The 27,305-nt window shown below is 37.3% G+C and overlaps 1 pseudogene; it reads right to left on the reverse strand.

Moving 5' to 3' along the window:
• Positions 1-981: 981 nt before the first annotated feature.
• The window catches only part of LOC109700041 (NEDD8-conjugating enzyme UBE2F pseudogene), a 45,394-nt pseudogene continuing 19,070 nt past the window's right edge, over positions 982-27,305 (reverse strand).

Consider the following 27,305-nt stretch of genomic DNA (forward strand, 5'->3'; position numbering starts at 1 on the left):
CTTATTAATAAAAAAAAAACAAGTAAAATAAAAATCAAAGAATAATTTCTATACAGGGTAAAAAACATTTTCCAGAAACAAACAACAAATGCGTTAGAAGGGCATCACTATGAAAATCAGAAATCAGTAGTACCAATTACCAATATCATTATTAATATTGTTTTAGGAAAGCTAGCCAATTCAATAAGACAGAAAAAGCAATCGTATAAATATAAGAAGCTAGAGGAAAGGAAGCATCATTATTTGTATATAGGACCATATATCCAGAAAATATTAAAGACTCAAAACCTTTTTAATGAGGTGGTAGTGGGAGAAAATTCTTCTGGACTCTTTCATGTTTCTGCATGTCTTGCTTTTGTTCTAAACTATCTTTACAAAGATGAGGATACAGCAAACAGTTATAGAAGATGACGTGTCTTTCTGGAGCAAATAGGTTTGTTGATCATCCAGTAAAATAAAGGAAAGGTCTCTTTCCAGAACAAAGATCAGGTAGGTTTGCTTGCTACTAATTACCAAAATTTGGGTTCTTAAGCTTAGGATTTCTTTTTTTTTTTTTTTCCTAGTTTCTTTGTATTTCTCGTCAATAGTTGCTTGACCCAACATCTTTGTGTCTGCTCTATACAATGAAAATACGAATTAAATGAGAATAGAAAAAAAATAATTAAAGCATTAAATTGTACAAATTACAAATCTGTTCCAAAATATACTTACATTAAATAAAATACGCATTTCACTAAGATCTACAGTGAATGACAATGCATTCTGGGAAGCTTCACATCTAGGCAGGGCCAACATTCGTGGAAGAAGCTAAGAGAATGTGCATCCAGTCACGGTTTGTAGCGGGTTTCTTCTTGCCAATCTGCGACTTACACCGAGCACGTCATTGCATCACTTGTGCAGGACGCCGATTTGCTGGGGGAAGGGGAAGAGCGCTAGCCTCAGTGTGGAGTTCATTACAACTTCTGAGGGATTTCACCTAGACAGCACAGTCTCAAGAGAGTAAACACGGGAAGGGAAGCAGACAACTCTTTAGAGGCCCAAACACTCTCTTGCTGTATTTGTGTTGCATTCGCCATCTACAGTGGGCAGTCAGAAGGATGGTCTTCTTCAGCACAGCATGGTCACAGGACTGGGACAATCCCATGGGGTTGAGGGGGCGTGAGGATGAGGAGCAGGGCTACCTCGTGCTGTTTCACCTTAGAGACAAACTGTGACACACAGACCCCGGCCTGCAACTGTCTCCTCTTATCATCTAGCAGAACGCTTGATGTAGTCATCCACTTTATTCCGGAAGTCCTCCTTGTCTCGCAAATGATGTTCTGCAGCTTCAATATTCAGTGCATCATCAAAATTCAAAAGATCAGTAAATAAAGACTTTAATCCCCAAACAACGTCCTTTAACGTGCTGGTGGGAGCCCAGCCAGTGCCATCAATAGAATGTTCTCTCAGTAAACTTAAACACATTTCCCCTGTGTCTGTGATGTTGGGTGCCAGGTCCTGGTCAGGCATTTCACTTTGGGAGGCACCATGTTGTATGCATCAGGAACTTCGGTTTCAAACTGAAATTTTCCGCCCTGGGAGTAGCCCTCATCTGGGGTTACGACTAGCTGAAAGCAGTGAAGCTTGTTTGGATCAGGAAAGTGCACTTCACACGCACCAGGTACATTAGCCTCGAGTTCTGCAACCTCTTTAACAAGCAACTTGTCTCTCACGGAAACTCTCCGAGTGGAGTCACACGCGGTGGTTGATGTCTGGGACCCCTTGAGACCCTCATCTCGCTTCGGTTTGCCAGCGTCAGTATCACTGCCACCTTTACTCTGGGTACCCGAGACAGGCGAGGCGGGCCCGGCCGGCGGCGGCAGCGAGACGCGGCTCCCGGTGGCAGGACCAGAAGTGGCCAAGCTTAGGATTTCTCAGCTGTGATGCAAATCCACTTTGCTACTCTGGGGTCTACCGTGTCACTTGGAGAGGAAGGAGTATGACAGGAACAGGGAGCTCCTACTGCTTCCTATGCTGTGGAATGATGAAGGCTTTGCCTCCTACTTAGGGGCAGTGGATGTGGTGGCTCAAGATGGAGAGATGAGAGTTTGGATCCTTCGTGCTGGTGATACCTGGGAGAAAGAGAGACTGCCATACCCAGCAGGCCCAGCAGACACCTCCTCCTCCACTTGCTCTGAAGATGTTTCAGGATGCCTGTACCAATTAGCCTGCCCCTGCCTCGCCAGCAATGAGGGGCAGATAAGTAATGGTCTGAAAGGAATTTCTAACTAAAAGATGAACCAATACAAGAATCACCAATGCATAAAACTAAATTCACTACAGGGGATATCAATTTCAAGAAAGTGAAAATGTACACCCAACAAACAAAGTTGATACTGCAAATAGAGCAAGCTTGTAAAATGAATGAGACTAGTTTTTAAAAACTAAATAAAACAAATTAAATTTAAAATCTGATAATGAAAATATCTAAGTCAATTGGGCTCAGTAGTTAAATAATCAAGTTCAAGATAAAAATATTGAGTTTTAAGAATAAACAAATTCTTTCAGAATGCCAAATCAAAGAATTAAAAGAGTAAACTTATAGGACTGCCAAATGCCCCAAATGATAGAACACCTGCCTAGCATGCATGAGGCCATGTCACCACTCCAGAAAAGAGACTAAAATTATAAAAGAAGGGCAAGATATCTAGAAGATAGTCTAGAAGTCTTAATAGATATCTCATAGGATTTCCTAAAGGAAAAGAATCCAAGACAATGAAGGGTAACAATATTCTAAGAAATAATAAAGAACATTTTCCCAGTATTAGAGAAAAAATAAGTGCTTAAAGTGATTCATGTAGTTTTTGGAAGGGAATAGAACTGCTGGCTTTGCAGGCCCAGGCCCAGGGTCAATGATATCATCAGCTCTGTAAAGGCTTTGCTGCAAGGTTGAGCTGACAGCCCTGCTGACAGCCTGGTTAGCTGAACTTCCTGTGTAGCTAGAGTCGCAGTGAGAAACCACAGAGCACCAGCCTATAAGTTGGCAATAAGGAAAAGCTGGTGGTTTTTCTCAAAAGTCCCTACCTGCAGCAAGAATGTGCTGAGAACAAGGTGACAAAAACAACCAAGAACCAGGCCTAGTGAACTTTGGAGGGAAGCTGAATAAAAGAGGGAGCTAAAAGAGTAATAAAAAGAGAAAGCCAAAGCATTTCATCACCTTTACTCTCTCCTTATGCCAATAAGACTTCTTGATTTACCTCTCCCAGTGTTCCTAGCTTTAATTCCTTAAAGCTTAGAAAACAAGAATGTACTGTAGCCAAGTGTCTCAAGCCCATGCATCATTTTGAGTAGAAGTAATTGAAATACACACCCCACACACACCCCTAGAATTGTTGGACTTCACATTGTTATGAGTAGAAAATTAAAAGTTATTTAAGAAAGGCAAAAAATACAAAAAAGTACACCAAATTGACAGTGTCATCTCATCAACAATATGAGAGGACAATGGAAAAGTATCTTTAAAATTTATAGGAAGCCAGGTGCCAGGTGTTCATGTCTATAATACTAGCTGTTTGGGAGACAGAAATCAGAAGGATCCTGGTTCCAGGTCAGCTGGGGGAAAAATTTTGGCAGACCCCAACTCAATGAGAGAAAAACTGGGCATGGAGGTGCACACCTGTCATCCCAGCCACAGTGGCAAGCATAAACCAGGAGGATGGAGGTCTAGGCAGGCCTGTACAAAAAGCCAGAGCCTATCTCTAAAATAACTACAGTAAAAAAGGCTGAAGGCATGATTCAAGCAATAGAGTGCTTGCCGGGAAATGGTGAAGTCCGCAGTCCGCAGTTCAAACTTCAGTACTGAAAAAAAACCTCAGAATCCATGAATTTACATCCAGATGAGGTAATAAATATGTGAGTAGAAATTATCTTTTAAATGCCCATAAAATATCCAGCCAGATATGTTTTGAAATAAAATACTTTGGTGATATAGTCTAGACAAAAATTATTCCAGCAGGAAGATATAGTATAGTTACATGGGGGAGAGGGATAATATCCACATAACAATATCAACATAAGAGTGAGAAAGAGACTTTATGTACTAAATATTTAGGGATAATAACTAGACAAAGAATTAAAGTGTATAAATTTCAATGAGTAAAGAAAATAATAGCGAATAGTGGAGGGGTGAAGTCACATATGTTATGTTTGATACATTGTAAGAACTTTTGTAAATGCCACAGCATACCCCTACCCAGCACAACAATAAATAAATTTTTTAAAAAGAAAATAATAGAACCAAATAAATGTAATAAAGCCAACATAGAACTCCACAGAGAATAGAAAGAGGAAATACAAAGTAAGGTCCAAACATGTAAATAAGAGCATAACTGTGAGTGGGTTAGGTTTCTCTAGCAAAAGACGAGACTCTACAATTTTTAATTCTGTCTTTATGTTTTCATGAGCTATACCTAAATCAAAATGGTCAAAATGATAGGTCAAAAGTAATATCAGGCAAATGATTTTTAAAAAATAAGAGAGAAAGAATGAACAAGAGAAAAACAAGACAAGTGAGGCAAGAGTAAAGAAAAATACAAAAAAGCAATACAGGAGACAGCAAGGATGTTTTAAATTGATAAAAGGAAAAATGTGCTTAGAAGATGTGACAGTCATAAACTCCATCAATTCATCAATAGTTTTGGAAATATACAAAGCAAAATTGATAGAACCATAAGGAGAAAATGAAAAAAACCACAGCCACAATCATGAGTTATTTTATCACACCTCTCTAGAAGCCTATAATTCAAGAGAGAAAAGAAAAAACAAAATTTAAATCATATAATTAATAAACTAGATGTAAAACTTTATAGAGAATTTTGTATGTGACATATACAGAATATATGTATATGTATGTACATTTATATATATATTCAAATAACCATAAAGCAATCACAAAAAAACTAACTATACACTAGGCAGCACAATAAAGCACAACAAATTCCAAAAATTTGCCATAATACAAACAATATTTATGGATCACAATGAAGCTAATTGAAAACCAGCACTGAACACAGTGATAAAACAAGATGACTAGATATCAGAACTAAAGAAGACATCCAAAGTACTGCTTAGACAGAAAAGCATCTTTAAAGCATATATTAACAACAAATGAAAATAAACCCCCAAAGGAGAAAAGAATTATGAAAGGAAAAGACAGAAATTTAAAAATATAGAAAAATTAAGAGTTGATCAGTAGAAACCACAGCAATGAGAATGAAGCACTGGTTTTTAGATCTCCCACAATCAGCATGGAAAATGGAGAAAAACTAGACATATTAAATTAAATGACAGGTTATTCCAAGAACCTCCAAAATGGATAGAGACAAACCAGTGATTAATCCAAGATCACAAGGCATCTGCATAAGAGGAAGCAGTGGGGATTGGACTGGGCTTTCACAGCCCCTCAAAACTATAGATTAAAAAGTTACTGTATGTCTTTGAAGACGGCCCTAGGATGGCTAAAACCAAGACACAATCTATTAAATATTAGACTTTTAAAAAGAAAAGGGAAAAAAGCTCTTTGGGCTCCTTGGGCATCTGGGCAGAGAAGCCAGTTCACTTGTATAAAAAGACATCATACTTTTGACAATATCTTTTTACCTGCAGAAGTAGGGCTAAATAATGTTTATAAGGAAGATAGTTTAATACATAATGGCTTTGCTATTTAATTTAATATATTATTTTTCTTAATTGTGAGTTTGGAACCAAAGAAATATTTAAAATTTAAGTTGAAATTAGCATTACAAATGCGTGAATTTATTTAAATACATATTTTGTAGTTTTTTCCACTAAAAAACCCTCAAAGTAATGGCCAATCCAGCAACAAAGAGCATTCTTAACACTCAGCTGTGGCTCCCAAATTTGTTTTCTACTAAAAAGAACCAGAGTTCCTTGGACTGATGGCTGGTTCCAGGTGGAGGCATAAAATAAACAAGATAAGTGATACTTAGGCCACAAAGTTCATAGGAAAAGGATCTGGAAACCAACTTGAATGAGTTTCCTCCCCAGGCTAAATGTGGAGTGACTAGGTACCAATGATCACTACAATCAATCGAAGAACAGTGACTGTGTTTCCAGCCTATACATTTACCGTTAGATGTTCTGCAAGTCAGTGATCACCTTCACAAACTCTTAATTTTGAACTAGCAAATAGAAAGAACCAAATCCTACATTTCCTATAGGCACTGACCTCGGGGTAATCATTCATCAGCAGTCATTACCAGCAGCTGGCAACATCACACATGCAAGAGAACCAGCACTGAGGGGAGCACAGCGCCATTAGGAAGTAGGCTTGCCAGCATTTTTAATTAAATTAAATTAAATCTGAGTCTGATGTAGCTTTCAAATCTTACTGCAATTCACAGGATATAAAAAAAGGCAGAGGGAAATGTTAAATAAGACTGCAGCTAGCAAAATCAAAAATGTGAAAATTTTTATTTGACAAATCATGCAGATTGATTAATAGATTTCAGTTGAAGAGGAAAAGAGAGAACCCGTGGATTAGATAAGGCTTAAGGTAAATGTCATGCATTTGCAACAATGGATTTATTTGGATCCTATTTCCAAATGATATGTGTGTAAGTGAACATTCCTGTGAGATAATATAAAAATCTGAGCACTGTTAAAATTTAGTGGGAACACATTATAATTTCTATATTTATGTGAGATGGTATGTATTTTTAACTGTCAGTATTATGGAGAGGTAAAAACTAAAATAATGCATTAAATATTTATATTTGAAATGACCTAATGTCTGTAGAAGTATAAATAACACAAGACCGCTCATGTTGGTAATTGTTGAAACTAGATGATGGATGTACTGCCTCATTAACTATTCTCTCTACCTTTGCATATATCTGAAATTTTTCCCTAATAAAACTTTTTAGGAAAACCAGTAAACAACATTAAGACAAACATATTTTTAAAAGGACAAAGTAAACATTAAGAACTGAAAGAGGAACAGTAGTGTAAGGGAAAAGTATCAAGCCATAAATGCATATGAATTAATAAATTTTGTAGTCAGTTTGAATTAGTAAATTTCTCAAAGTAGACTCAAGAATAAAATCTAGAACCAACCATCTGTACTGAAGCCATAACCCAAGGGAGTAATAGGCATGGTTTGCTTGGCAGTAGAATTCCATCAAGCTTTCGAGAAACAGAAATTTCCCATGTTACAGAATCTTTTTCTAAATCAAAGACTATTTACCAGTCCTAAACCAGTTTCTATCCTACTGTTAATATGCTACATAATAAAACATATGAGGACTCAAATTAAATAAAAACTACTGAGGTGCCCACTGTCATTGCTACTATTTGACGGTATGCTATTTTCTTTAAAGAAAAAAAAATACTTAATATGAGAAAGGAAGAAGAACAAATGTCATGATTTGAAAATGATATGAAATTCCAACAAAATCAACTGATAAACAACTATGATGAAAGAGTGTAAGTAGCTGAAAATCCACATAGCTTAATCAACATCTCCCTCTTATGAGTGGCAAATTGGAGCTATGGAGGAGCACTAATTATCTTTTTTATAGTGAAAGTGACAGTAAAGATTGTTACAAAAGGAATACACTTTCAGTAGACCGATAGCAGGTCATATCTAGGGACAGAGTGACCAATAGTTATCTTTAATATTGAAGGGCAATTAAATTGTTTCACTGAGCATTGTTTCTTGCCAACATAAATGACTGAATTTCTTCTGACAAAGACAACATTCAGATATGTTAAAAACGAAAAACTAAGAAATCCAAACCAGGGAAAATGAACTTAGATGGTGCTGAAAACAAGACCCCATTTGTGCAGTGTAATTCTACCCTTTCGGAAAATGAGAGCTGGATCCAGCCCTTCCTTCTCTTCCTCCCATCTTCTTCCCTTCCCCTTCTCCACGGAAACTGCAGGCACCTTGCTGCTAACCTATGCCTGTGAGCATCCCAGAGCTAATTTTTCTCTTTGTTCTCCACATATACTCGTTTTCAAACACTCCCATAAAAGTGTCCAGTGACCAGATATTTCCAAGAGACTGCAGGTAAATTTTGAAGATTTTGCTGTAATGATAAAATATCCCTAAGTCTCATATTTTATCTAAAATTCATTCAAATTTTGTACTATCTAACTTATTATAGCTATATTAATATAAAATTATTTAAAAGGCCAGATAGAGTGGTTCATGCCTGTAATCACAGAAATTCAGAAGGCAGATTGGGAAGAAAGAGGACTGAGGCCAGCCCAGGCAAAAAGTTAGCAAAACTCCATCTCAATCAACAGTTCATGCATTGGCAGTACACGCCTGTAACTGCAGCTTCAGTAGAGGCATTGGTAGGAGGATCACAGTGCAAGGCTGACTCTAGACAAAAATGGAGCCCTACCTGAAAAAATAACTAACAAAAGCAAAAAGGGCTGGGGGTATGGTTGGTGATAGAGCACCTGCCTAGCTAAGCACAGGGCCCTGAGTTCAAACTCCAGTACCACCAAAAAGTAATAATAATAAATTATCCAAACTACTTAAAAAAGCATCCCCTCCCACAAGTTGTAAAGTAAACAACCACCAGGAAAACATGCCCTGTATTCCTACAGCCTCCCCCGCCACACTGCAAACCCAGGGGGGCTCTGCTCTGTGCTTTTGTTCTCAGAGCTGAAGCCCTCTTATCAATCAGCACACCCTGTTTTCTCTCAGCAGCCTCTCCCTTTGCCTGTCTCCTCTTTCTAAATGTTTTTTAAATGGGCCTTAAATAAATGTTTGTGGAGTTTAATTTAGCGGAATTTTTCCCCTTGCGCGTAGTGTTCCCCAGCAGCCTGATTATCCCAGCCTGCAAGAAACTAAAAAGGTTATTCAGCCAGATTTTCAACATTTTTGTTCTTTGGGGTTTTTTACCCCCAGAAACAGCCTCATCTGTAACTAATTAAATGCTAAGCCAAGGCTGGAATCCCCATCTCCTGACTTGCCATCTAGTGCTCTGCATACAGCCAAATTACCTCTGAATTCATTTGAAAAGGTAGAAAGAAGGAGTAATATAGTAGAAAAGAGCAATAAACTTGATCACTTCTGGATAATTTGAGCAAAACAGAATTATTAAAAGGATATTAAGAGCTCACAGAAGTGACAGGAAGCCTGAGGATACAGGCATGGAAATGAGAAGGAAGGAGGCAGTGCCTGGATACTGGAGAGGGAACTCCAATGGCCTTTCCATGCCCAGTCTTGAATGTATGGGCCAGCTGCTTTCCTCTGCCACGTGCAGAGCTGGATGGCTCACGGATGTACTGGGCATCACCCTCTTTCCATGGTTTGGCTCAGAGGATATGTATATAATCAAGACTAAAATCTAACACAGTCCTAAGCCCAGCAGCAGTGGCTCATGCCTGTAATCACAAATACTTGGGAGGCTAAGATAAGGAGGATCACTGTTCCAGGTGAGCCCCAGCAAAAAGTTGGTGAGACCCCCATCTCAATGGAAAAAAGCTGGGCATGGTGGTGCACACCTGTCATCCCAGCTTCTAGGAAAGTCACAGTTCAGGCCTGCCTAGGCAAGAAGTGAGACCACCATCTCCAAAATAACCAGAACAGACAAAGGCTGGAGGTGTAGGTCAAGTGGTAGAGTGCCTGCCTCACAAGCACAAAGTCCTGAGTACAAACCTTAGAACCAGCAGTGTGTGTGTGTGTGTGTGTGTGTGTGCACATTTCACATGTTTAGACCAATGGTACACTGAAACCTCACCACCTGAGAGCTCATTGCAAATAGTGCATTAGGAATAAGAGTCTATCCAGTTTAATTTACCCAATTCTTTTTAAATGGTGTTGAAAATTAATTTGCATGTGAGACATACCACTCACATAAACCAGAACAAACAGAGAAGACTGTAGATGACACAGAGACAGGGAAGGCAGGAGAAAAAGCTTGAAAAAAAACTCTATGATTATAATAGTCTGCAAGAATATAACAGAATGTTATTAGAAAGAGAGAGAAAGGGAAAGAGAGAAGAGTCAGAGACACGAGAAGCTCTGAGAAATTTTTTAAAAATCCATGATGGCAGATAATTCTAACAGCAAAATTAATGAGGGATAAATATAACACTGAGAAATTTCCAGTAAAAAGAACATGAAGATAGAGTGTGTCAAAATAATAATAACATGAATATAAGTGAATCTAGCAAGGTGATCAAACCCTTGAATAATAGGAGTTATAGAAAGAACACACACACACACACACAACAGGAGAAGAATTTAATCTAAGTAATAATTTAAGGAAGTTTTGAACATAAAGTCATGAATTAACAGGCTGGAAGGACACACAGCATAGCCAAATAAAAAATAAATAAATACAATTTGAAGACATATCAGGGCATGAGTCATGAACTATCAAGATGGCAAGAATAAGGAATATCCTAACAGCCTTTAGAGAACAGTTAAGAGGTATGTACAAATAATTAAGAAACAAAATAGCAAAAGAAATTTCAGTAACAACACTGGAAACTAGAAGATAGTGAAAAAATAACTTCCAAATTATGAGGAAAATTATTCTCCAAATATTTCCAGACCAAATCAAACTGGATATCAAATGTAAACACAAGTGAAACTTTTTCAATTGTGTAAGGTTTAAAAACTGAAAATTTACTTGAATTATAGGTCAACTTTTTTCCCTAACAAAGCATGTTAACAATAATGGCGTACCTGTCATTCATAGCTCGTCATGAGTCACAGGATGGTGCTTGAAATGGCCATCCCCACTCTGAAACAAGCTGAAGTCTCTGCAAGAGAAAGGAAAGGGTCACATAACCCTTGATACACGTATTAGTATCCCATTGCTGCTGTAACAAATTACTGCACATTTAGCATCTTGGCATATACTCATTTATTGTCTCCCTTCTCGACCATAGGATTCCCAGGGCCAAAATCAAGATGCAGAGTCATGTACTTGAGGCTGAAGTTTCCATTTCCTGGTTGTCTTCCGGGTGGGAGTCTTAGCTCCTACAAGCCTCCCTTCAGCCTTGCACACATCCCTCTCTTTCTCAGAGACAAAGCAGCATAGATGCCTAACCCTTAGAGCCTCTGGTTTCCTGTTCAGTAGTCTTGCTCATCCCTCTTCTCCCTTCCTGTTTCACTTCTAAAGGCTAGGATGATTATATTGGGCCCACCCAGAGAAATCAGGTTACTCTATCTTAAGGTGCATGAATTCGTAACCTTAATTACATCTGCAAAGTCCCTCCACAGCATCACCTATGTTAGTGTTTGGTTGAAGAGCCAAGAGACAGGAATCTCATGTGGTTGGAAGAGCAACTTTAGAATTCTACTCACCATGATAGTCATTAGACAATGACTAGAAGTACAAAAAATTGAAGTATTGGAAACCATTAAACTGCTACAAATATAACAAGTAAGTAATTCAGATTGATGGCTTCACGAATCATAATCAGAAGTGACCCAAAATTGTGTCCAGTTTTCAAAGTCCACTATGAGACCAATATGTACTTTAAAGTCTGCACAGCTGTATCAGAAATTGGTGTAACCAGAGCTAAAAAAGATCAAAATATTTCTTTATATCTCTAATGTATACATCATTCCTTAAAGATTTCAGATAAACATGTTCACTCATAATTCACACCTAATTCTTGGGTGTTAGCTTATCTCTGAAGTCTCTTTCCATTAGATTTTATGGGATAGAATGTCTGTGGAGTTAAGTATATTCAAAATCATTGTAATATAAATTCAGTTATATTTTGCATTCCAGTCCTAAACAACAATTAGCACATAGCACAAAATCTAGACTCTGTTTTTCCCCATATGGAATACTCAATATAGTCATGTATTCACAGGCTAACCACTAAATTAGTAAATATTTGTTGTAGACCCATGTAGCAAGCAGTACCATTTCTAATCCCTTGGGATTATACAATACATAAGAACAGATAGGTCAGTTGTTCCTATTCTAAAAGATTTTAGAAGGCAGGAAAACATACTATCAAGTTGAATAGTGTATTCAAATAAATATCATGATACTGAAATGTGCTAAGAAGAATGTTGGGACCGTTACTACAGGTTGCAAAAGAAAAAATAGGAAGAAGCCTCTTTGAATAGGTAAGTCTAAAACTCATTCTGGGACAGATGACTCTGAGCAGGGCTGGTATGAGGCTATTATTTTGTATATTGAAGGCTTATTGAGAAGAGCAAGAAAACTATGGGAGAAAGGCCTCCACAGCTGACTTACAACCCTATAAGAGCTGGCCAGGGGAAGGAGCTGGTCTGATGGAAAATGTGGAAGGCTATTATTAGGAGGTTGTATTTGATTCAGTAGACAATGGGACTCTCTGAGAGAGTTAGGAAAACAGAGGGATATAATCAAGGCAGTAGACCTGAAATAGAGATCTATCGCACCATACAAAATAACTATATATATATATATATAGAGAGAGAGAGAGAGAGAGAGAGAGAAAGAGAGAATGAAGCAAGGAAGAAGACAGAATAATCTAGTGACAATTTGCCAGTGGTCAAGAGATAGTGCTGAGATGATGGTGGCACAAATGCTGTGTTGGTTCTAAGTGGAAAAGAAATGAGCTCAGAAAGGTGGAGATGGAATGAGAAGGCATTAGGAGAAAATAGCATGATTATCCCAGGGCTTCAAGGATGTTTATTGTCTAAGGCGCTCAATTACTCTTCTAACTCTGAGGCAAATGCTAGTTTTTTATTCAATAGACCTAAGATTTAGAGGACTTTAGCCAAGGACAACCTGCATTTCTAGGTATACGTCCATGTATAATCCACAATTCTCAAATCCAATCCCCAGGGATTCAAACAAGTTTTCTCAAAATAAGTGACTGCTAAACAGAGTCTGAAGGATGGACAGGATTTAGCTTCTCTTAGAGAAATGACATAATCAGTTCCATGTTTTAGAATAATCCTCCAGGGTGAACAGTGAAAAGAAACAAGGCATTGATTGACAGCTAAGTGACTTATTACATGCAATTAAGAAAAAGAGCAATGGTGACTTGAACTGTTGTATCCACAGTAAGAATGAGCAAGGAGAGTCAGTTGTTGTTCTGGAGAGAAAATAAATTAGAGCATGGTGATTGGCTGGAAATGGTGCAATAGTAAAGAAAAATGATATATCCAGAATAACCCCTAAGTTTCTGGATTTAACCACTGAGGTCAGTTTTGTTGGAGGGCAAGTTTGGAGAATAAAATAATGAGTCTGAGGAGTGTGGAATTTGAGATGCCCATGATAAATGCCATTTGGTGCTATGGGTCTGGAATTCCATAGAGGCTCAGAGCCTTAGGCATGGATATTGTGACTGGTGGAAAGAGTGGATGCAATCACACTGGGAGACAGGAGTGAGCAAGAAATGATGAAAGCCTAGACAAAACTCCAAGAGATATTCCTTCTTAAATATTCCATTTCTGTTCTGGACAAGTACAATGAGAGGAAGATCGTGGGTGTCTCAGATAGGAGTCATTGGCTTCCTCAGGGTGGCTTTTCCTACAGTTCTCAGAAATGAAGTCAATGTTAGTGAATGCCCTCATTCAACACCCACTCTTGTGGGTCTGAAGACACTATAACAGGCTCAATGGTCATACTCAAAATCCCCCACTAAAGATTAACCTCCAGAGTAATGCTCTCAAGATCCATATTTTGAAGCTGTAGTTAATCAAATCACTCATCCCAAATCAAAAGTTCAAGTTAGGCACAATAGTACACACCTGTAATCCCAGCACTTGGGAGGATGAGGTAGAAGGGCCTTGAGTTTTGGGCTACATGGCAAGTTTGAGGCCAGCCTGATCTACACAGTGATACCATGTCTCAAAAAAATAAGTAAATAAACAATGTTCTGTTTGGGACAGATACTTGTAAAGGTCATTTTGAATAATGTACCCTTATTATATGTGTAAATTTATGATGTACTTCAAAGTACACCAGGAGTATTAGTTTAAATTAACTTTCTATGGAGGGCTCTTCATGGCTGCCAGAAGTGATTGATAATATTTTCCCATGACAAATGTCTAGGCCACTTTAGCTTTCCACATCCTGAGGTCCTGAGTTCAGGAGTCTCAGTCAAGTGTCTAACAGGGAATTTTCCTTTTGATAACATTTAAATACGAAGCATAGGGAATGTGTGGTCCACCCAAGAACAACTGGGTGGTCGCTGCTGTTGGGGCAGATAGGCGTTAACCTCTTCAGAACTGAAAGCTGGTTTTAAGGCCCACATATTTAAAACAAAAAGCATGTGGAGCTCGCTTCCCTCACAGCAACATCTCAGATGTGGATAGTGTCTTCACAACACATGAGCACATGAGGAAGTTCCCTGGCCTATCAAGGCAACATGTTAATGTCACCCTTAAGTTACAGACAAGAAAGCTGAGAGTCTAGAAAAGCAATTACCAAGGTCACCCAACAGGTGTATGGCAGAATGAAGATCAGATTTTAGATAATGTAAACCTCAAATTAATTATTTTTCTAACTAAACTAACATTCAACTCAACAGCACATGACCTCCAACAATTTCATTCTACATAATAGACTGTTTTAATTTCTGGAACATGTTTTCCCCTTTTTAGTTGTTTATAATCCTTTTTCCTGGTCTTTTTATTAATCTTTTATGTGGTTTAGTTTTGTTTACTCTAAGTCATTTTCTAAAAAAGGTGATGTATCATAAATAAATTAATAAATAGACACAAAAATAGATAACAAATCTGAGGCTTGCTGATGGCCCCTGCCAATAACAAAAGGTAAATCACATTTAGATAATAAAGAAAGCAAAAAATACAGATATCAACCAGATTTTCACACATCCTCAATAAGGTACTTATTCATTTCTGATAATAGAGATATGCTATAACTAATCATAATCAAGAGTGTAGTCCCTGTTCCCTACTTGTTACCCTAAGCCAAGGGACCCTTCTCAATCCTATCTGTATTCAAAAACACTTAGTGAACCAGTTTGGAAGACCTGGTGAATCTGTACTTTCAAAAGAGAAAGGAAGAAGCTATAGTAGCATAGACAAGACAGGAAACTGATCCAACTAGCAACGCTTATCCTCCACCCACTTGTGAAACAAATTATTTAGTCTTGTGTGCAAAATTATGCTTCATTCCAATGTATCACATGTCTTGATCGCTTCTCAGTTCACCTACTTCCACTACCTAAAATTCTATCATTTACAGATCATCACTCTTGGCTAATATTTATTTTATATAAGTATTGCTGAGATTCATCCTGTCAACAAATATTTGATTTAAACCTACTATATGCCAAGCACTAGGCTAATAAATAACAACAGAATAGTCAAGGGAAAAAATTCAGACACATTCAGGAATGAAGGTCTATGATAAACCACTCACAATTAACAAAAACATGATTTACACTTACTTGCTTTTTTCTATGCTGGCATTCATGTGAAATTATTTTCACTGAAGAAGAAGACCATTGTAAGAGGAGAAAACAGTTGTCTAGGGAACATAGCTGGTCAGGTCTGATTGCCCTTCCCTGATCAGAAGTGGGCCAGTTATCAACATACTGTCTCTTAGCTCCAAATTTCCCCTGCAGTGCACTATGGTAAAGGACTGGAAATCCAAGTATTTCCCCTTCTTAGAGAGAGCCTGATGTCAGCTCTGTCAATAACGACCCTAGGTAGACATTGCCCACAGCAGGAGGAAGGGGCTCCCCATGCTGATTCTGTGTGCTGGGTTGCTTGGTTGGTTGGCTTTTGTTGCTCCTCCAACTATGTCATAAGTGTATGCAGGACACTGGTGCCGCTCTGCCTCAGAGTGCAATGCACTGGTGACCTTGCATTCCTGGCGTGGCTCCAGTGACAACCTTCCCAGAGTCTTACCAAGGCAAACCCTGTACACTCCCGGCCTCCTGCTCACAACAACACTCCGACTTCTCTGTATGCCTACCCACCAGCTTGGCTCACCTACACTCTCCACAGTAGCGCTTTACTCACTTGCCTGTACCACCGAAGCCTGCTCCCTGTGTTCCCCATGACCGAATCAACCATCCAGTATCCACCATGTAATCCACCATTCTGTGCCTCCAAATACACCTTTTCTGATAAGGTCTGAACTACAGCCTGGAAAGGGACACTCCTGAGTTTGTCTTGTTTATTTGGTTTTGTAGTACTAGAGATTGAATTCAGGGCCTCCTGCTTGCTAGGCAAGTTCTCTCCAGTTTGTGCTTTCTGGGGTCTTGTCTTTCAGCCCTAGGGCACCCTTTTTAGTTCCTTTGCACTTTTAGAGTTATTCTCCTATCCTAGCTTCGTAATTTTTATATTAGATTTCCCCTCTTTAAATTACTGTGTGGTTTCTGTCTCCCGGCTAGACCTAGACTGATACAAGGGACTTCTGAGACAATAATTGGGAAAGTGGCTGATGGTGAAAGATGGGGTACAAAAAGATGACCACAAAAGACTGCACCAACTACATAGCTTACATGGAGCTAAGCACAACCTCAGGAAATGAATTCCCGTTTCTCTTCTCCCCATGTACATTGTCCTCCCTCAAATGGAACCTTGATTTTAGAACCCCAAAGGAAGATTAGGAGGAAGTCAGCCTTGAAATCTTGCTCTATTTTAATATCACATTTTCTTTGCAAAACCTCAGCTTTCAAATAACCAACTTGTAAATAAAGTTTTAAGAAGTAGAGGACTTTAGTAATGTGGCTATGTCCTGAATGGTTAACACATCTTGAAAATTAGGTTTAAATTCTAAAAAAGCCAAAAGGAAAGCAAATTGACAAGACAATATGGGCCAGCAGGACTACAGGCTTTTGCATCATGTCAAAATATTTTGGCTTTGATTACCGTACTTGTCAGCCTTGTCTTGAGCACATTCACCCCTAGAATCTCAGTTTCCTCAACTCTAAAATGGAAAGAATATCATCCATCTCACAGGTTTCCCATGAAATATTATCATGTATGTAATGTATATCTCACACAATTGGTGCTACTGAATAAATATTATTTGATTTTCTCTCTCTCTCTCTCCCCCCACCTCCGTGAAATTAATTGTTTTTAATTTGAGAGAGGATATTTATTTTTTTTCCTGAAACAACACGGGGTGTGCTTGAGGCATTACTTCTACCTTTACAAGTTTGCCCTGTGAAATTCTTTCTTTAAGAAGCAGCAAGTTGAAAGGGTTACATTTCTTTGATGTGGCAATGCTGTCACCAAACAGCTAGCATCCAGGAAGTCTCTTCACACAAAGGGTTTTAGACTGGGCATTATTTCAAGACTCCAATTGCAGCATTATGCATGTTTTCTCTGATTGTTTTGAGTTTAATCGAATTTCTGTTGCGTATGGGATTATGTGACTTACACAAGTGAGAAAGAAGTTCCGGCCTTGCCTTAGGAAATCTGTTTACAGCAGAGCTGGAGGAGTTACAGAGAAGTGCCAATGAGAAATATGTCAAAAATGTTAGTCAGGAAATGCTCAGAGGCCTGGCTGGGAGCCCAATTAGAATGGAACAAAGATATAGAAAACCTAGTTAAGCTAAAGAATCCTTAATTAAGTTACCAAAAGCCAAGGGTTTTAAAGTTCAAAGATGTGTAGACTTCTGTCAAATTCTTTTCAGAGAAAGGGACAGGAGGAAAAAATCCTAAGAGTGATAGGCATAAATAAAATCTGAACAAAACTTTAACATAATTAAACCAAAAAAAAAAAAAAAAAAGAATCAGAATCAGGTTTTGTATAATGTTCTTTTGTGTGTATATATTAGCTTATCTTTATGACAAAAGACATTGCAGTATCTCTTATTTTAAAAGTGCACACAGATTTCATTTATTAAGAATCATGCTTGGGTTTGAGAAGCTACAGTGACCTTCATTAATGAGAACAGTCCATGGTTGATTTGAATTCTTTCAGGAAATCTGCATGCCTTGCAATAACCAAGTGAGAAGACTGCTCTAATGTGATTGAAGACACTCCTATTTCAGCTCACATATTCAAATTTATTTGGCAGATGTGGGAACAAGTTTTTACTTTTTTCACCATAAATAAATTAGTAGTAGTAATGACAATGAAATGACCACTTCCTGTATCTATCTGGTCACCTAACACTATGGTGGCCACCTCTCCCCACCCTTAAAGCCCATCCTCCTTTGTTCACATGTACTGATTTATTTCAGGTTCCCATTCTCTTGGTCCCCTGTAGTATTTTTCTGCCTCATAGAGCCAATTTACTCACGACAAATGTACTTATGTCACCCTCTGCTTATATTCCATAAATGGCTATCCATTGACTAGACAATGAATCCTGTAACAAATCTTTAACAAATGTTTGAAGTTCTTTATCCATCAGCAGCTCCACCTACTCTTCCAGAAGCTTCTACACACAAAATTGAATTATTCTACCATGGGTGCTCCTGCATCCCTAATAGTTCACAAATGCTCCCCTGCCTGAGATAACCATATAACCTTGCTTCAAGGCAATCTAGCAATTCTCACTCTGTCAAATTAATACTAAACTAGAGAAAAGACTGAAAGCTTTGTGGGTAAGGGCTCATCCAAATAACCATGTGGCAGTTAAGCAGACCTGGCTCCCAGGAAGCCACTTAGTGACCATCTGTTGTTACATGAGCACAGCCCTTGGGAGTCTCCCTCCTCTACCCAATCCATTTTTCATGGCATTGCTTACAACTATAATCAGTGCTCTCCCTGGGAAGAGTGCTAATAAATACAATTTCACCATCTTTTAATTATCAAGTGATGTTTTAGCACCCCCTGTAGCATGGCACCCTTGAAAGTTGCCCATCTGATCAGCCCCTTGATCTACAGTGTCAAATTCCCAACCATTCTTCAAGATTCAATTAATACATCACTTCTGTGAGGATTCCCCTACCTCACCTCCAACTCCCTAGCAGAATTAACTAATTTAAGAGACATTTTGAAGACATACACTTTATGTCAATGCTTTAGGATTTTTATTGTGCTTGTCAAATATTATCTCACCTTTTCCTTATAGCAATGACTCTTCAAGCTCTTTGCTATTTTCTATGCCACCTTTATATGTGGGAGTCTGTTTGATAGCTAGTAAGTGGTATGAAATTGGATTCAAAGCCCTACAGATGGACTCCAAACTGCTCTTATCCTGTCTGCTTAGCTGTACTTACTTTTCTACTCTAGTGCCAGAACCTCTTAAAATGACCTTAGTTATAGTAGCTAGCCAGTCATGTATTAAGTATTCATATATATGTTGGTTTGCCTCTAGGCTTTGAAGTCCCTAAAAGTATAGCCATGACCATATCTTCAGGAACTTGCACATAATAGCTGGTCTCTAAATATTTGTTGGATCATGACTTAGTTACTCATTTATTAGTGTTTGGATCCCTAAGTAAGAGGACAAGAAAGAATTACTTACATGTACTTAAAAAGCTTCATTTCTCATGAGGAAATTGAGAACAGAGTATCCATCACTGATATTTTCAAAATCAAAGAAAATGGCTAAATTATACTTGCTAGTGTTAAATTCAGTTACCAAGTTGCAAATAATAGGATATTTTCCAAAGTGACTTTTATAATGTAGTGTTATAAAAGCATATTAGTAAAAAATATTTTCAGTGCCATCAAAATGATAAAAAAAAGTTGATTTTCTAATAATGCCTTCAAAAGGAATTATTATAATGCAAAGATAATTAAGACCAACTAGGGAGGTAAAAACCTTCAAATTCGAAATGTGAAGAAGTGTCAGAGGGTGTGAAACAATTGTTTTAATTTTTCTCATTTGTAAATTCATTTTATGCCTTCAAGTGCAATATAAATTATTTACCAAAATTAGCTGCAATCACTTACAGGAACAAGTGCAAGCAAATTCACACATAAACCTGTATAGCTGCTTTATTTGCATGTAAACTGTGCTAATGTCTAATTAGAAAGGTAACTATGGAAGTAAACAATGCTTAATGTTGTAAAAAGTCCCCACTCCCTCCCCCTTCTGACTTAAGGAAAAGGTAAGGAGAAGAAAAGTGCCAGTAGCACAGGGGGGGTGAAAAACATATTCTTATTTGAAAACATTTTCAGAAGCCATGTTTCAACCCAGAATTGTGGAGGACTTGTCAGTTATCATCAGGATTTATACAATATGCTAGAAATTATCTATTTTTTATTTGAAATATATAGTCTTCATGACAGTTCTGACCCCACAGGCAACCCCCAAACACACACACTGAATCATTCAAGGGTGAGAATGTCCCTTTCCCTCTAGCTAAGCTATTGTTCCCATTTCTCCCTTGGGATTTTCATCATAGTCTCATTCTCTGTGCGTCTCATGGGCAGGGTCAAGGATAACTTCCTAGCTAACAGATAAAGTACCATGAAGTGTTTTAAGGGAACCAACTGCAATCTCCAGTCTATTATTGGTTAGTTTATCTTTCTTGTTCTCTCTGATTTCAACTGATACTTTCTCCAGGACAGGTAGCCCAGTACCTTGCCTAAGCCTGCAGTGCTGATGTCATTATTAGCGCATATTTTACACAAATACAAATACAAAGCCTTGGAATGATAGAAACATGATTTTTCTATGAAAAATCAAATGGTCATTTAGTCACATTGCTCCATGGCCACATCTAAAAGTGACACTGGGAAAAGCCCCCACTACATCTCAATCAAACCTTGGAAATCTCTTGTGATATCAAAAGTCACCTTGCCCAGTTTTCAAGGAAATGCTCTGCTTTAAGGAAGCAAATGCAGGTGACACTTAAAGATTGTCACCAATATATCTTTGTAGATAACAAACTGAAGGTGTCCAGCTTGTTCTTGGCCAAGCTAATTTCCAATTTCAAATGCAAATATAGAAATGTGACCCTCATCCTACATTACACATGCCTTGAACACACTGAATCTTGATGAGAATTCTATGTTAAATGAGTCAATAAAAATAATAATTATTAACATTCATTCTTACCCTCAGACCTCCAGAGCTATTATGCCTTTGGGTGTATACATACATAACTAAACACAAATGCACTTTCAGAATGTATACACATGTGTACTTTATGCTGGTGATGTGGGATAAATCTTCTTGGTGGTTAAGCTCGTCCTGGTGAATGTCATTCTCAGCATAACCTCAAGTTCAGCAAGCCACATACACACAAGGGTGGCAGGCACACCATGGAGCCAGTGTTAAAAGCTAAGTCAATTTATAAGCATTGCCATCCATGCATCTTTAACTGTGCCTGTGGCTGTAGGCTACACTGCATTTCAATCAGTTCAAGTTCAGCTGTCTGTTTTATTACAACCAGGCCAGTAACACTTTGGGGATTTTTCAGTCCCTTCAATGACAAATGTATATTCAGCCACTGCTGTGAGCAGCAGTCCACAATGCAGGTCACCAAAGGACAACAAACTGAGTAGGTATGTCAGAGAAATGTTCAGAAAAATATCTCCATGGGTGTCAGCAATTGCCTCCACCTTCAATCTTTTCAATCTTGGGGCAGCATGTTAAGTTGGGGTTTTTTTCCAAGTCTTATAAAAGAAACAATCCATGTCTCTTAAGAAGAAATATCTAGAGTGCTTAAAAATGCTTGCTTGTAAGCTAACTGTATACAAATTTAACTCACTCAAATGACAGACAAAGACAAGCTCTTTACACTACCTAATGAAGGTTGGTTGGATGCAATGTGCAAGGGAGTCTATTCACAGATGCCACTTTGAGATTCTCATTTCACAAAGCTAAAAGAAATGTCCTTAAATCTCACATTGCGCCAGCTCTGCTTACTGAGGCACTGAGAGAAATTCACCACCATTGTGTTGTCACTTAGCCAGCACAGTGGAGAGAAAGAAAAACACCTTCCAATGAGAGAGGTGTCAGGTGTGCTGATTCAGAACAGACTCTGAAGTGGCCCTAATATATCTTCTCTCTGATGCCTGTACCTGTTGTTAAGACCCAAGATCTACTAATGTACCCAAATTATCTCTGTGAAGTTCTTTTAGTATAAAAGGAAGTAGGAAATTTTCATCGTCTCATCAATCAACTGAACATTCTCTTTCTGCTGACCCTAGATCCGGCTCCATCTGTTATAAAATTCCAATTAATTTGAGCAAGATGCAAATTTTATTTAACTGAAAGATAGTCTGTGAAATTTTAATTGTTGGCCTTGCTTGTGGTCCTCCCACTGCACAATTCCACCTCAAATACATCTTGTTAGGGACATGAGAGCAACAATAACTTTTGATTTGCCTTTCTCAGCTCTTATGCCTGTATCAGGAGCTAGTCACTTGACAACTAATGCCAGAGTGTCAGGAGAATAAATGACTTTAATGTCTGAAGTCACTTTTTTACTAGTTTGTGATGTGCATATTTTTCCTACTCTACCCATCTCTTGGCTCTAAGAAATAAAGCAGGGAATTTTCTATATAAAGTTCTACTTTCAGGATTGCATGGCAAAGCCACTCAATCAGATTTGTCTTAATCAAACTTGGGTAAAGATCAGGCTTTTCAGAGACCAATCAAAGTGGTTTGATTTTCTAATATAAAATTCACAATGGACAGTAATTCCCTATCCAGATCAATACTCATTTATTGTCACATTTGTTCCCAGCAACACAATAAAAAGAGGCATTGAGTGTTAATATGTCAGAGTCTAAAATAAGTACACATATCTGGAAATGTCATAAATATGTAGCCTGTATCTGTTACTCAGCATTTCCCTTTCATGTTTTGTTTTGTTTTTGTGAGAACTTGACAATACTTTGAACAATTAGGAAAAGAGAAAAAAGTTATCTTAAAGGAATATCCTTCAACAATATTGCTGTTTAAAGGCAAATGCAATTCTATGCTACAGTTCTCCCTTTTTTCATGGCTTTCTAGTGACACAGTCCTCAAAGTCCTTATTACCAGAGAGGGATGATTCAATTTGAGTATATCACTATATTATTAAAAATATCCCTCTGTTGTAGTAAATTCAGTTAATTTTTCAAAGAAAATGGTAGAGCTACTGCCTTAAATGCATTATTGCATCTCTGAAAGCCCTTTAACATACTATTGGGGGTGGGATACCCGAAAAATCATTTTTATAAATAAGGTACACACAGGCTAAATTATAGTAGACTTTGATTTCATTACCTTACCTCCTGTCAAACTACCACCTAAATCCTTAGGAAACCCCTCTCTTCATCAGCTACCTTTAGTCAAGAGGGAAAAGAAGATCTAACTAATTTGTTCCATAAATTAACAATTAATATGCTACAACTATCAAGGACACTTGCCTCATCCATTATGATTATTATTGTGGAGCCCGTTCTGCTAGGATTCATGTGGCTCAAAGAGCCAGGGGCAAGATATATGCAGAGCTATCGGTAAATGCTCTTTGTCATCCTTAACAATGTTTTGTTTTTGTTTTTTGCCTTTTCTTTATTTTCCCTTGATTGTCCTTGCCTGGAGTTTCTCCATTTTGATTTCTTCTAAAAGGAACCATTTTTATCTCTGCTGGTGGAGTTCCATTGAACTATATCTTCTGTTTTATTAATTTTTTTAACTTAGTTTCATCATTTTCTTCCTTCTGCTTTCTTTACCTATTCTCTGTTCCCTTTTCTAACCTCTGGAGTGGGATGATAAGCTCTTCAACATTCAATCTTTCTAATAGATATATTTGGAGATTGTATATTTCCTTCTAAGAAAATGTTGCTCTGCCTCCATTTCACAAGTTTTGATGTGCAATATTTTCATTTTTTGTTTTATGAGGTATTTGGAAGGACATGCTTTATTATTTCATCATTCTGATTTCTTAGTCAGAGAATATACACCATCTGATATTGGTTCTTTGGTATTTGAAGGTCCAATTTTGTCACACAGTGAGAGGCATTTTGCACTTGCTCCATATGTGCTTGGCAGTACCTTCTGTAACTGTAGTCTACCAGGTTCCATGCATAACCATTAGAAAAGCTCACCCAGGGATTTTGTTTCAACTTTATGGTCTTATTAAGTTTATGTCTTACATATTAAACCATCCCAGATACAGGTAAAAATACCTTGGTATAATTGTGACTTGCAGATATCTCTTTAAAATTAGGACATTTTTATTTCATAAAATTTGAAGCTAGTGATGTGTAAATGCAGAATTGTTGTATAATTCTTACACAAGAATTATGCTTCTTAGCTTTAGATAGCAATCACTCTTAATGATGCTCTTATTTTGAAGTCTGTTTTGTTTTGATATTAATATAGCTATTGTATGTTCTTCTGATTATGTTCTCCTTGTATGTTTGCCTGCCTTCCTTTATTCTCAGTCTTTGTGATTATGTTTTAGAAGTGCTGCTTGTAAATAGCACGTTGGTGACTTTCGTAAAGAACTTCTGTGCTGCAAGTGATGTTTTATCTCTTACCATGATTATTAATGCAGTAAGAGCTATAAGTGACTAAACAACATAAATTTTATGGCAGTGTAAAATAGCACATTAAGGAGAAAAATCAGTGGAAAAGAAGAGAAGGAGTTGAAAGTCAGCTATGCTTGGTGACAGTTCATATGTCCATGCAACAGTCAGGACAGACAGCTGCCCCCATGGTAATGAGCCTCCCTATGGCGCAGGTTCTGATCTTTAGTGTAATTCAAGACTGAAGGGAACAAGAAGTTCTTGAGGGAAATGGCCGAGTGCAGATCTGGGTAAAGAAGGTACAGTATGAGCCTGGAATGAAATGTTCTGCCAGCACATTTTTATATTAATGGAATCCGTTAGAAGGAAATGAATAAACTTGGAGGGATTCTTAAATGCGCTGAATCGTGTCAATTTGAACATTGCAAAAAATAATGATTTCAGGTAATTTAACCAGTTGGCATCTGTGAGAAGCCATGTGTTTATGACGACACAAAAAGTTTCTCAAAAAATAGAAAAAAATTCTAAAATGCATTTGGTATCACTTCAGGCTATTCTTAAAACAGCTCCTTACTTTGAAAATAAGAAGAATCCCAGCATTTGTTTTGCCTGTTAAGTAAGAACTTTATTTAGGATAACCAAATAAGCTCATTTGTTGAAGCAAAAAGTGGCACTAGTTTTAGAAGAATATATTTAAGAAGGAATGAGAGAATAAGAAAATCATCACTGCATAACCTAGAGTGAATTTCTTGATTCCAGAGATTATCAATTATCATTAACACCAAGTAAATACTTGGTGGAGAGCCGAGTTGGTTTTTGATGGAAAGAGCATTTCAGAGTCTCAAGGAAAATATACCATATTAGATACCATTCATCATAAAGCCTTTGCTGTGCTGGGCCAAACCTGCCATTACTAGAATAATCTTGATGCTTTCTGCTTTGGTAAAAATTAAATGCAAGATACCACCAAAGATAGAGTCTAGCAAAAAAAAAAGTTTACATTTAAGTCTTCAGATCCTTATCGAACTTCCAATTATAGTAAATACACAGGAAAAAAAGCAAGGTCATCAAAATGAAGAAGATTCCAATAAACAAACCTGAGGTAAGATTCCCTTTCTTCAAAATGTCAGTACCAAGGAAAAGGTAACAGTTCTTTCCTGAAAGAAACTTAACAGAAAAACCAAGCAGATATCACGTGAGACTCCCACATTGGATTCTACTTTGGGAAAAACATCACATCAAAGGACATTTTCGTTACAAGTAAGCAACATTTCCATACATACTGGGTATTGAGCTATAGAACAGAAATATTAATATGTTTAATATTGTTATTTTGGGTAAAAAGAATATTCCCATTTTAAGAAGCCATCTGAAGCTGAAAAATAAAAATGAAATGACTATGTAAGCAAAATGTAGTGTATCCATCATATCATTTTTCTGTGCTATCAATATATTCTGTTATAGGAGTAATGCTCAATTCTTTAGGGGAAAAATAGTTATTTTATGCAAATATATATAAGACACACAATTTATATTTCTTTTTGTTTATTGCCCCTAAAATTTTAACATGCACAGTAAAGTAAGTTAAATAAATAAACACAACATAGTTTAATCAGTTTCTCTACACTTGTCACAAGCAATATAAGATCCTAAAGAAAGCTTAAAGGCTAATCCTACTTTGTCCACCTTACATATTACTATTGCTCTGCATTTTAGTCACTCTGTGTTTACACCCAGTAACTCCATTGTCACTGCCATCACCATCATCGCCATACTGCGATCTCCCACATGTTAACATTTTGCAGAAGGAATCACTGTTATGTCTTCTTTCTGAGGTTGTAATTCTCCCTACTATACTTCTTGCTTTGATACATCTTTGAAAGAGTGATAAATTCTCCCAGTCTTTTTTGCCTAAAAATGTCTTTGACTCTCAGTTAAACCAGAGTGTTGCTGGATATGGAAATCTAGTTGAAGACTACTTCTCAAAACTTCCTGAAATCTTATTGCTTCATATTCTCCTGTGTTCATACACTTGAAAACTATGAAGACAACTTAATTGTTACTAATTTGTAGGCTGTTTTTGTTGTGCTTGTTTTACTCATTATTTCCAGAAAGGAATCTTCTGTTATCCTTTCAGGAATTCATTGTGTTCCCAGAGATTCATGTGTTTCATCGGTTCTGGAAGGTCTTTAATCTGGCACCTTTGAATTTTGCATCTTCCCCATTCTCACTACTTTCTCCCTTTACTGTGTTGAAACATGTCTTTCTGTTCTCCATGTCTTTTATTTTCTCTTTTGTATTTTCCATCTCTGTATCTTTATACTGAACATTGAATCATCCGTTCAAATGTATTTCATAATTTACAAATTTTCTCTATATTTCACCTTGCATTTGTAGATGTTAGTTACAGGTAGTTTTTCAAGTTATCTAGTTTGCCATATTGCCAAAAATGGAAATATCCATTTTGTTTGGAGAGGTTGTTTATTTATTTTACTTTTAAGCCTTATTTGATAGACATAAATTTTCCTCGTTGCTTTTTAAATCATTTTTACTTACATTCCAACAGAAGAAAAATATAAATTTATGCATATTACCATTAATTCTTCTCTCATGAATGTCTACAAAGATAAGTTATGTTCCTCTGCACTCCCTGGTGTACAAATCTTCAAATTCTGCTAGCATTATTTCATTGACCTACATTTGGGTCATGAATGTATTCCTGAAAAAGGAAATAAAGCAAGGGAAGAACTGTCTCTTCTCTTTGAAATGTTCCTAACTTTCTTATGTTCATCTTTGTTATTGTCAGCCTTAATATCTTTTACATAACTATATTTTTATGCCTGGGAATTGTACTGTATACACCTCTTATTTCTCAGATACCTTTTTCTGTAACTGTATGTCCTTCTTTTCTTACCTATCTCCCTGGAAGTTAAGTCTTCCATTTTCTCATTAAGTCAATGATCTAGGAAGGTC

Source organism: Castor canadensis, chromosome 1, assembly GCF_047511655.1.
Source record: "Castor canadensis chromosome 1, mCasCan1.hap1v2, whole genome shotgun sequence".
Classification (NCBI taxonomy): Eukaryota; Metazoa; Chordata; class Mammalia; order Rodentia; family Castoridae; genus Castor; species Castor canadensis.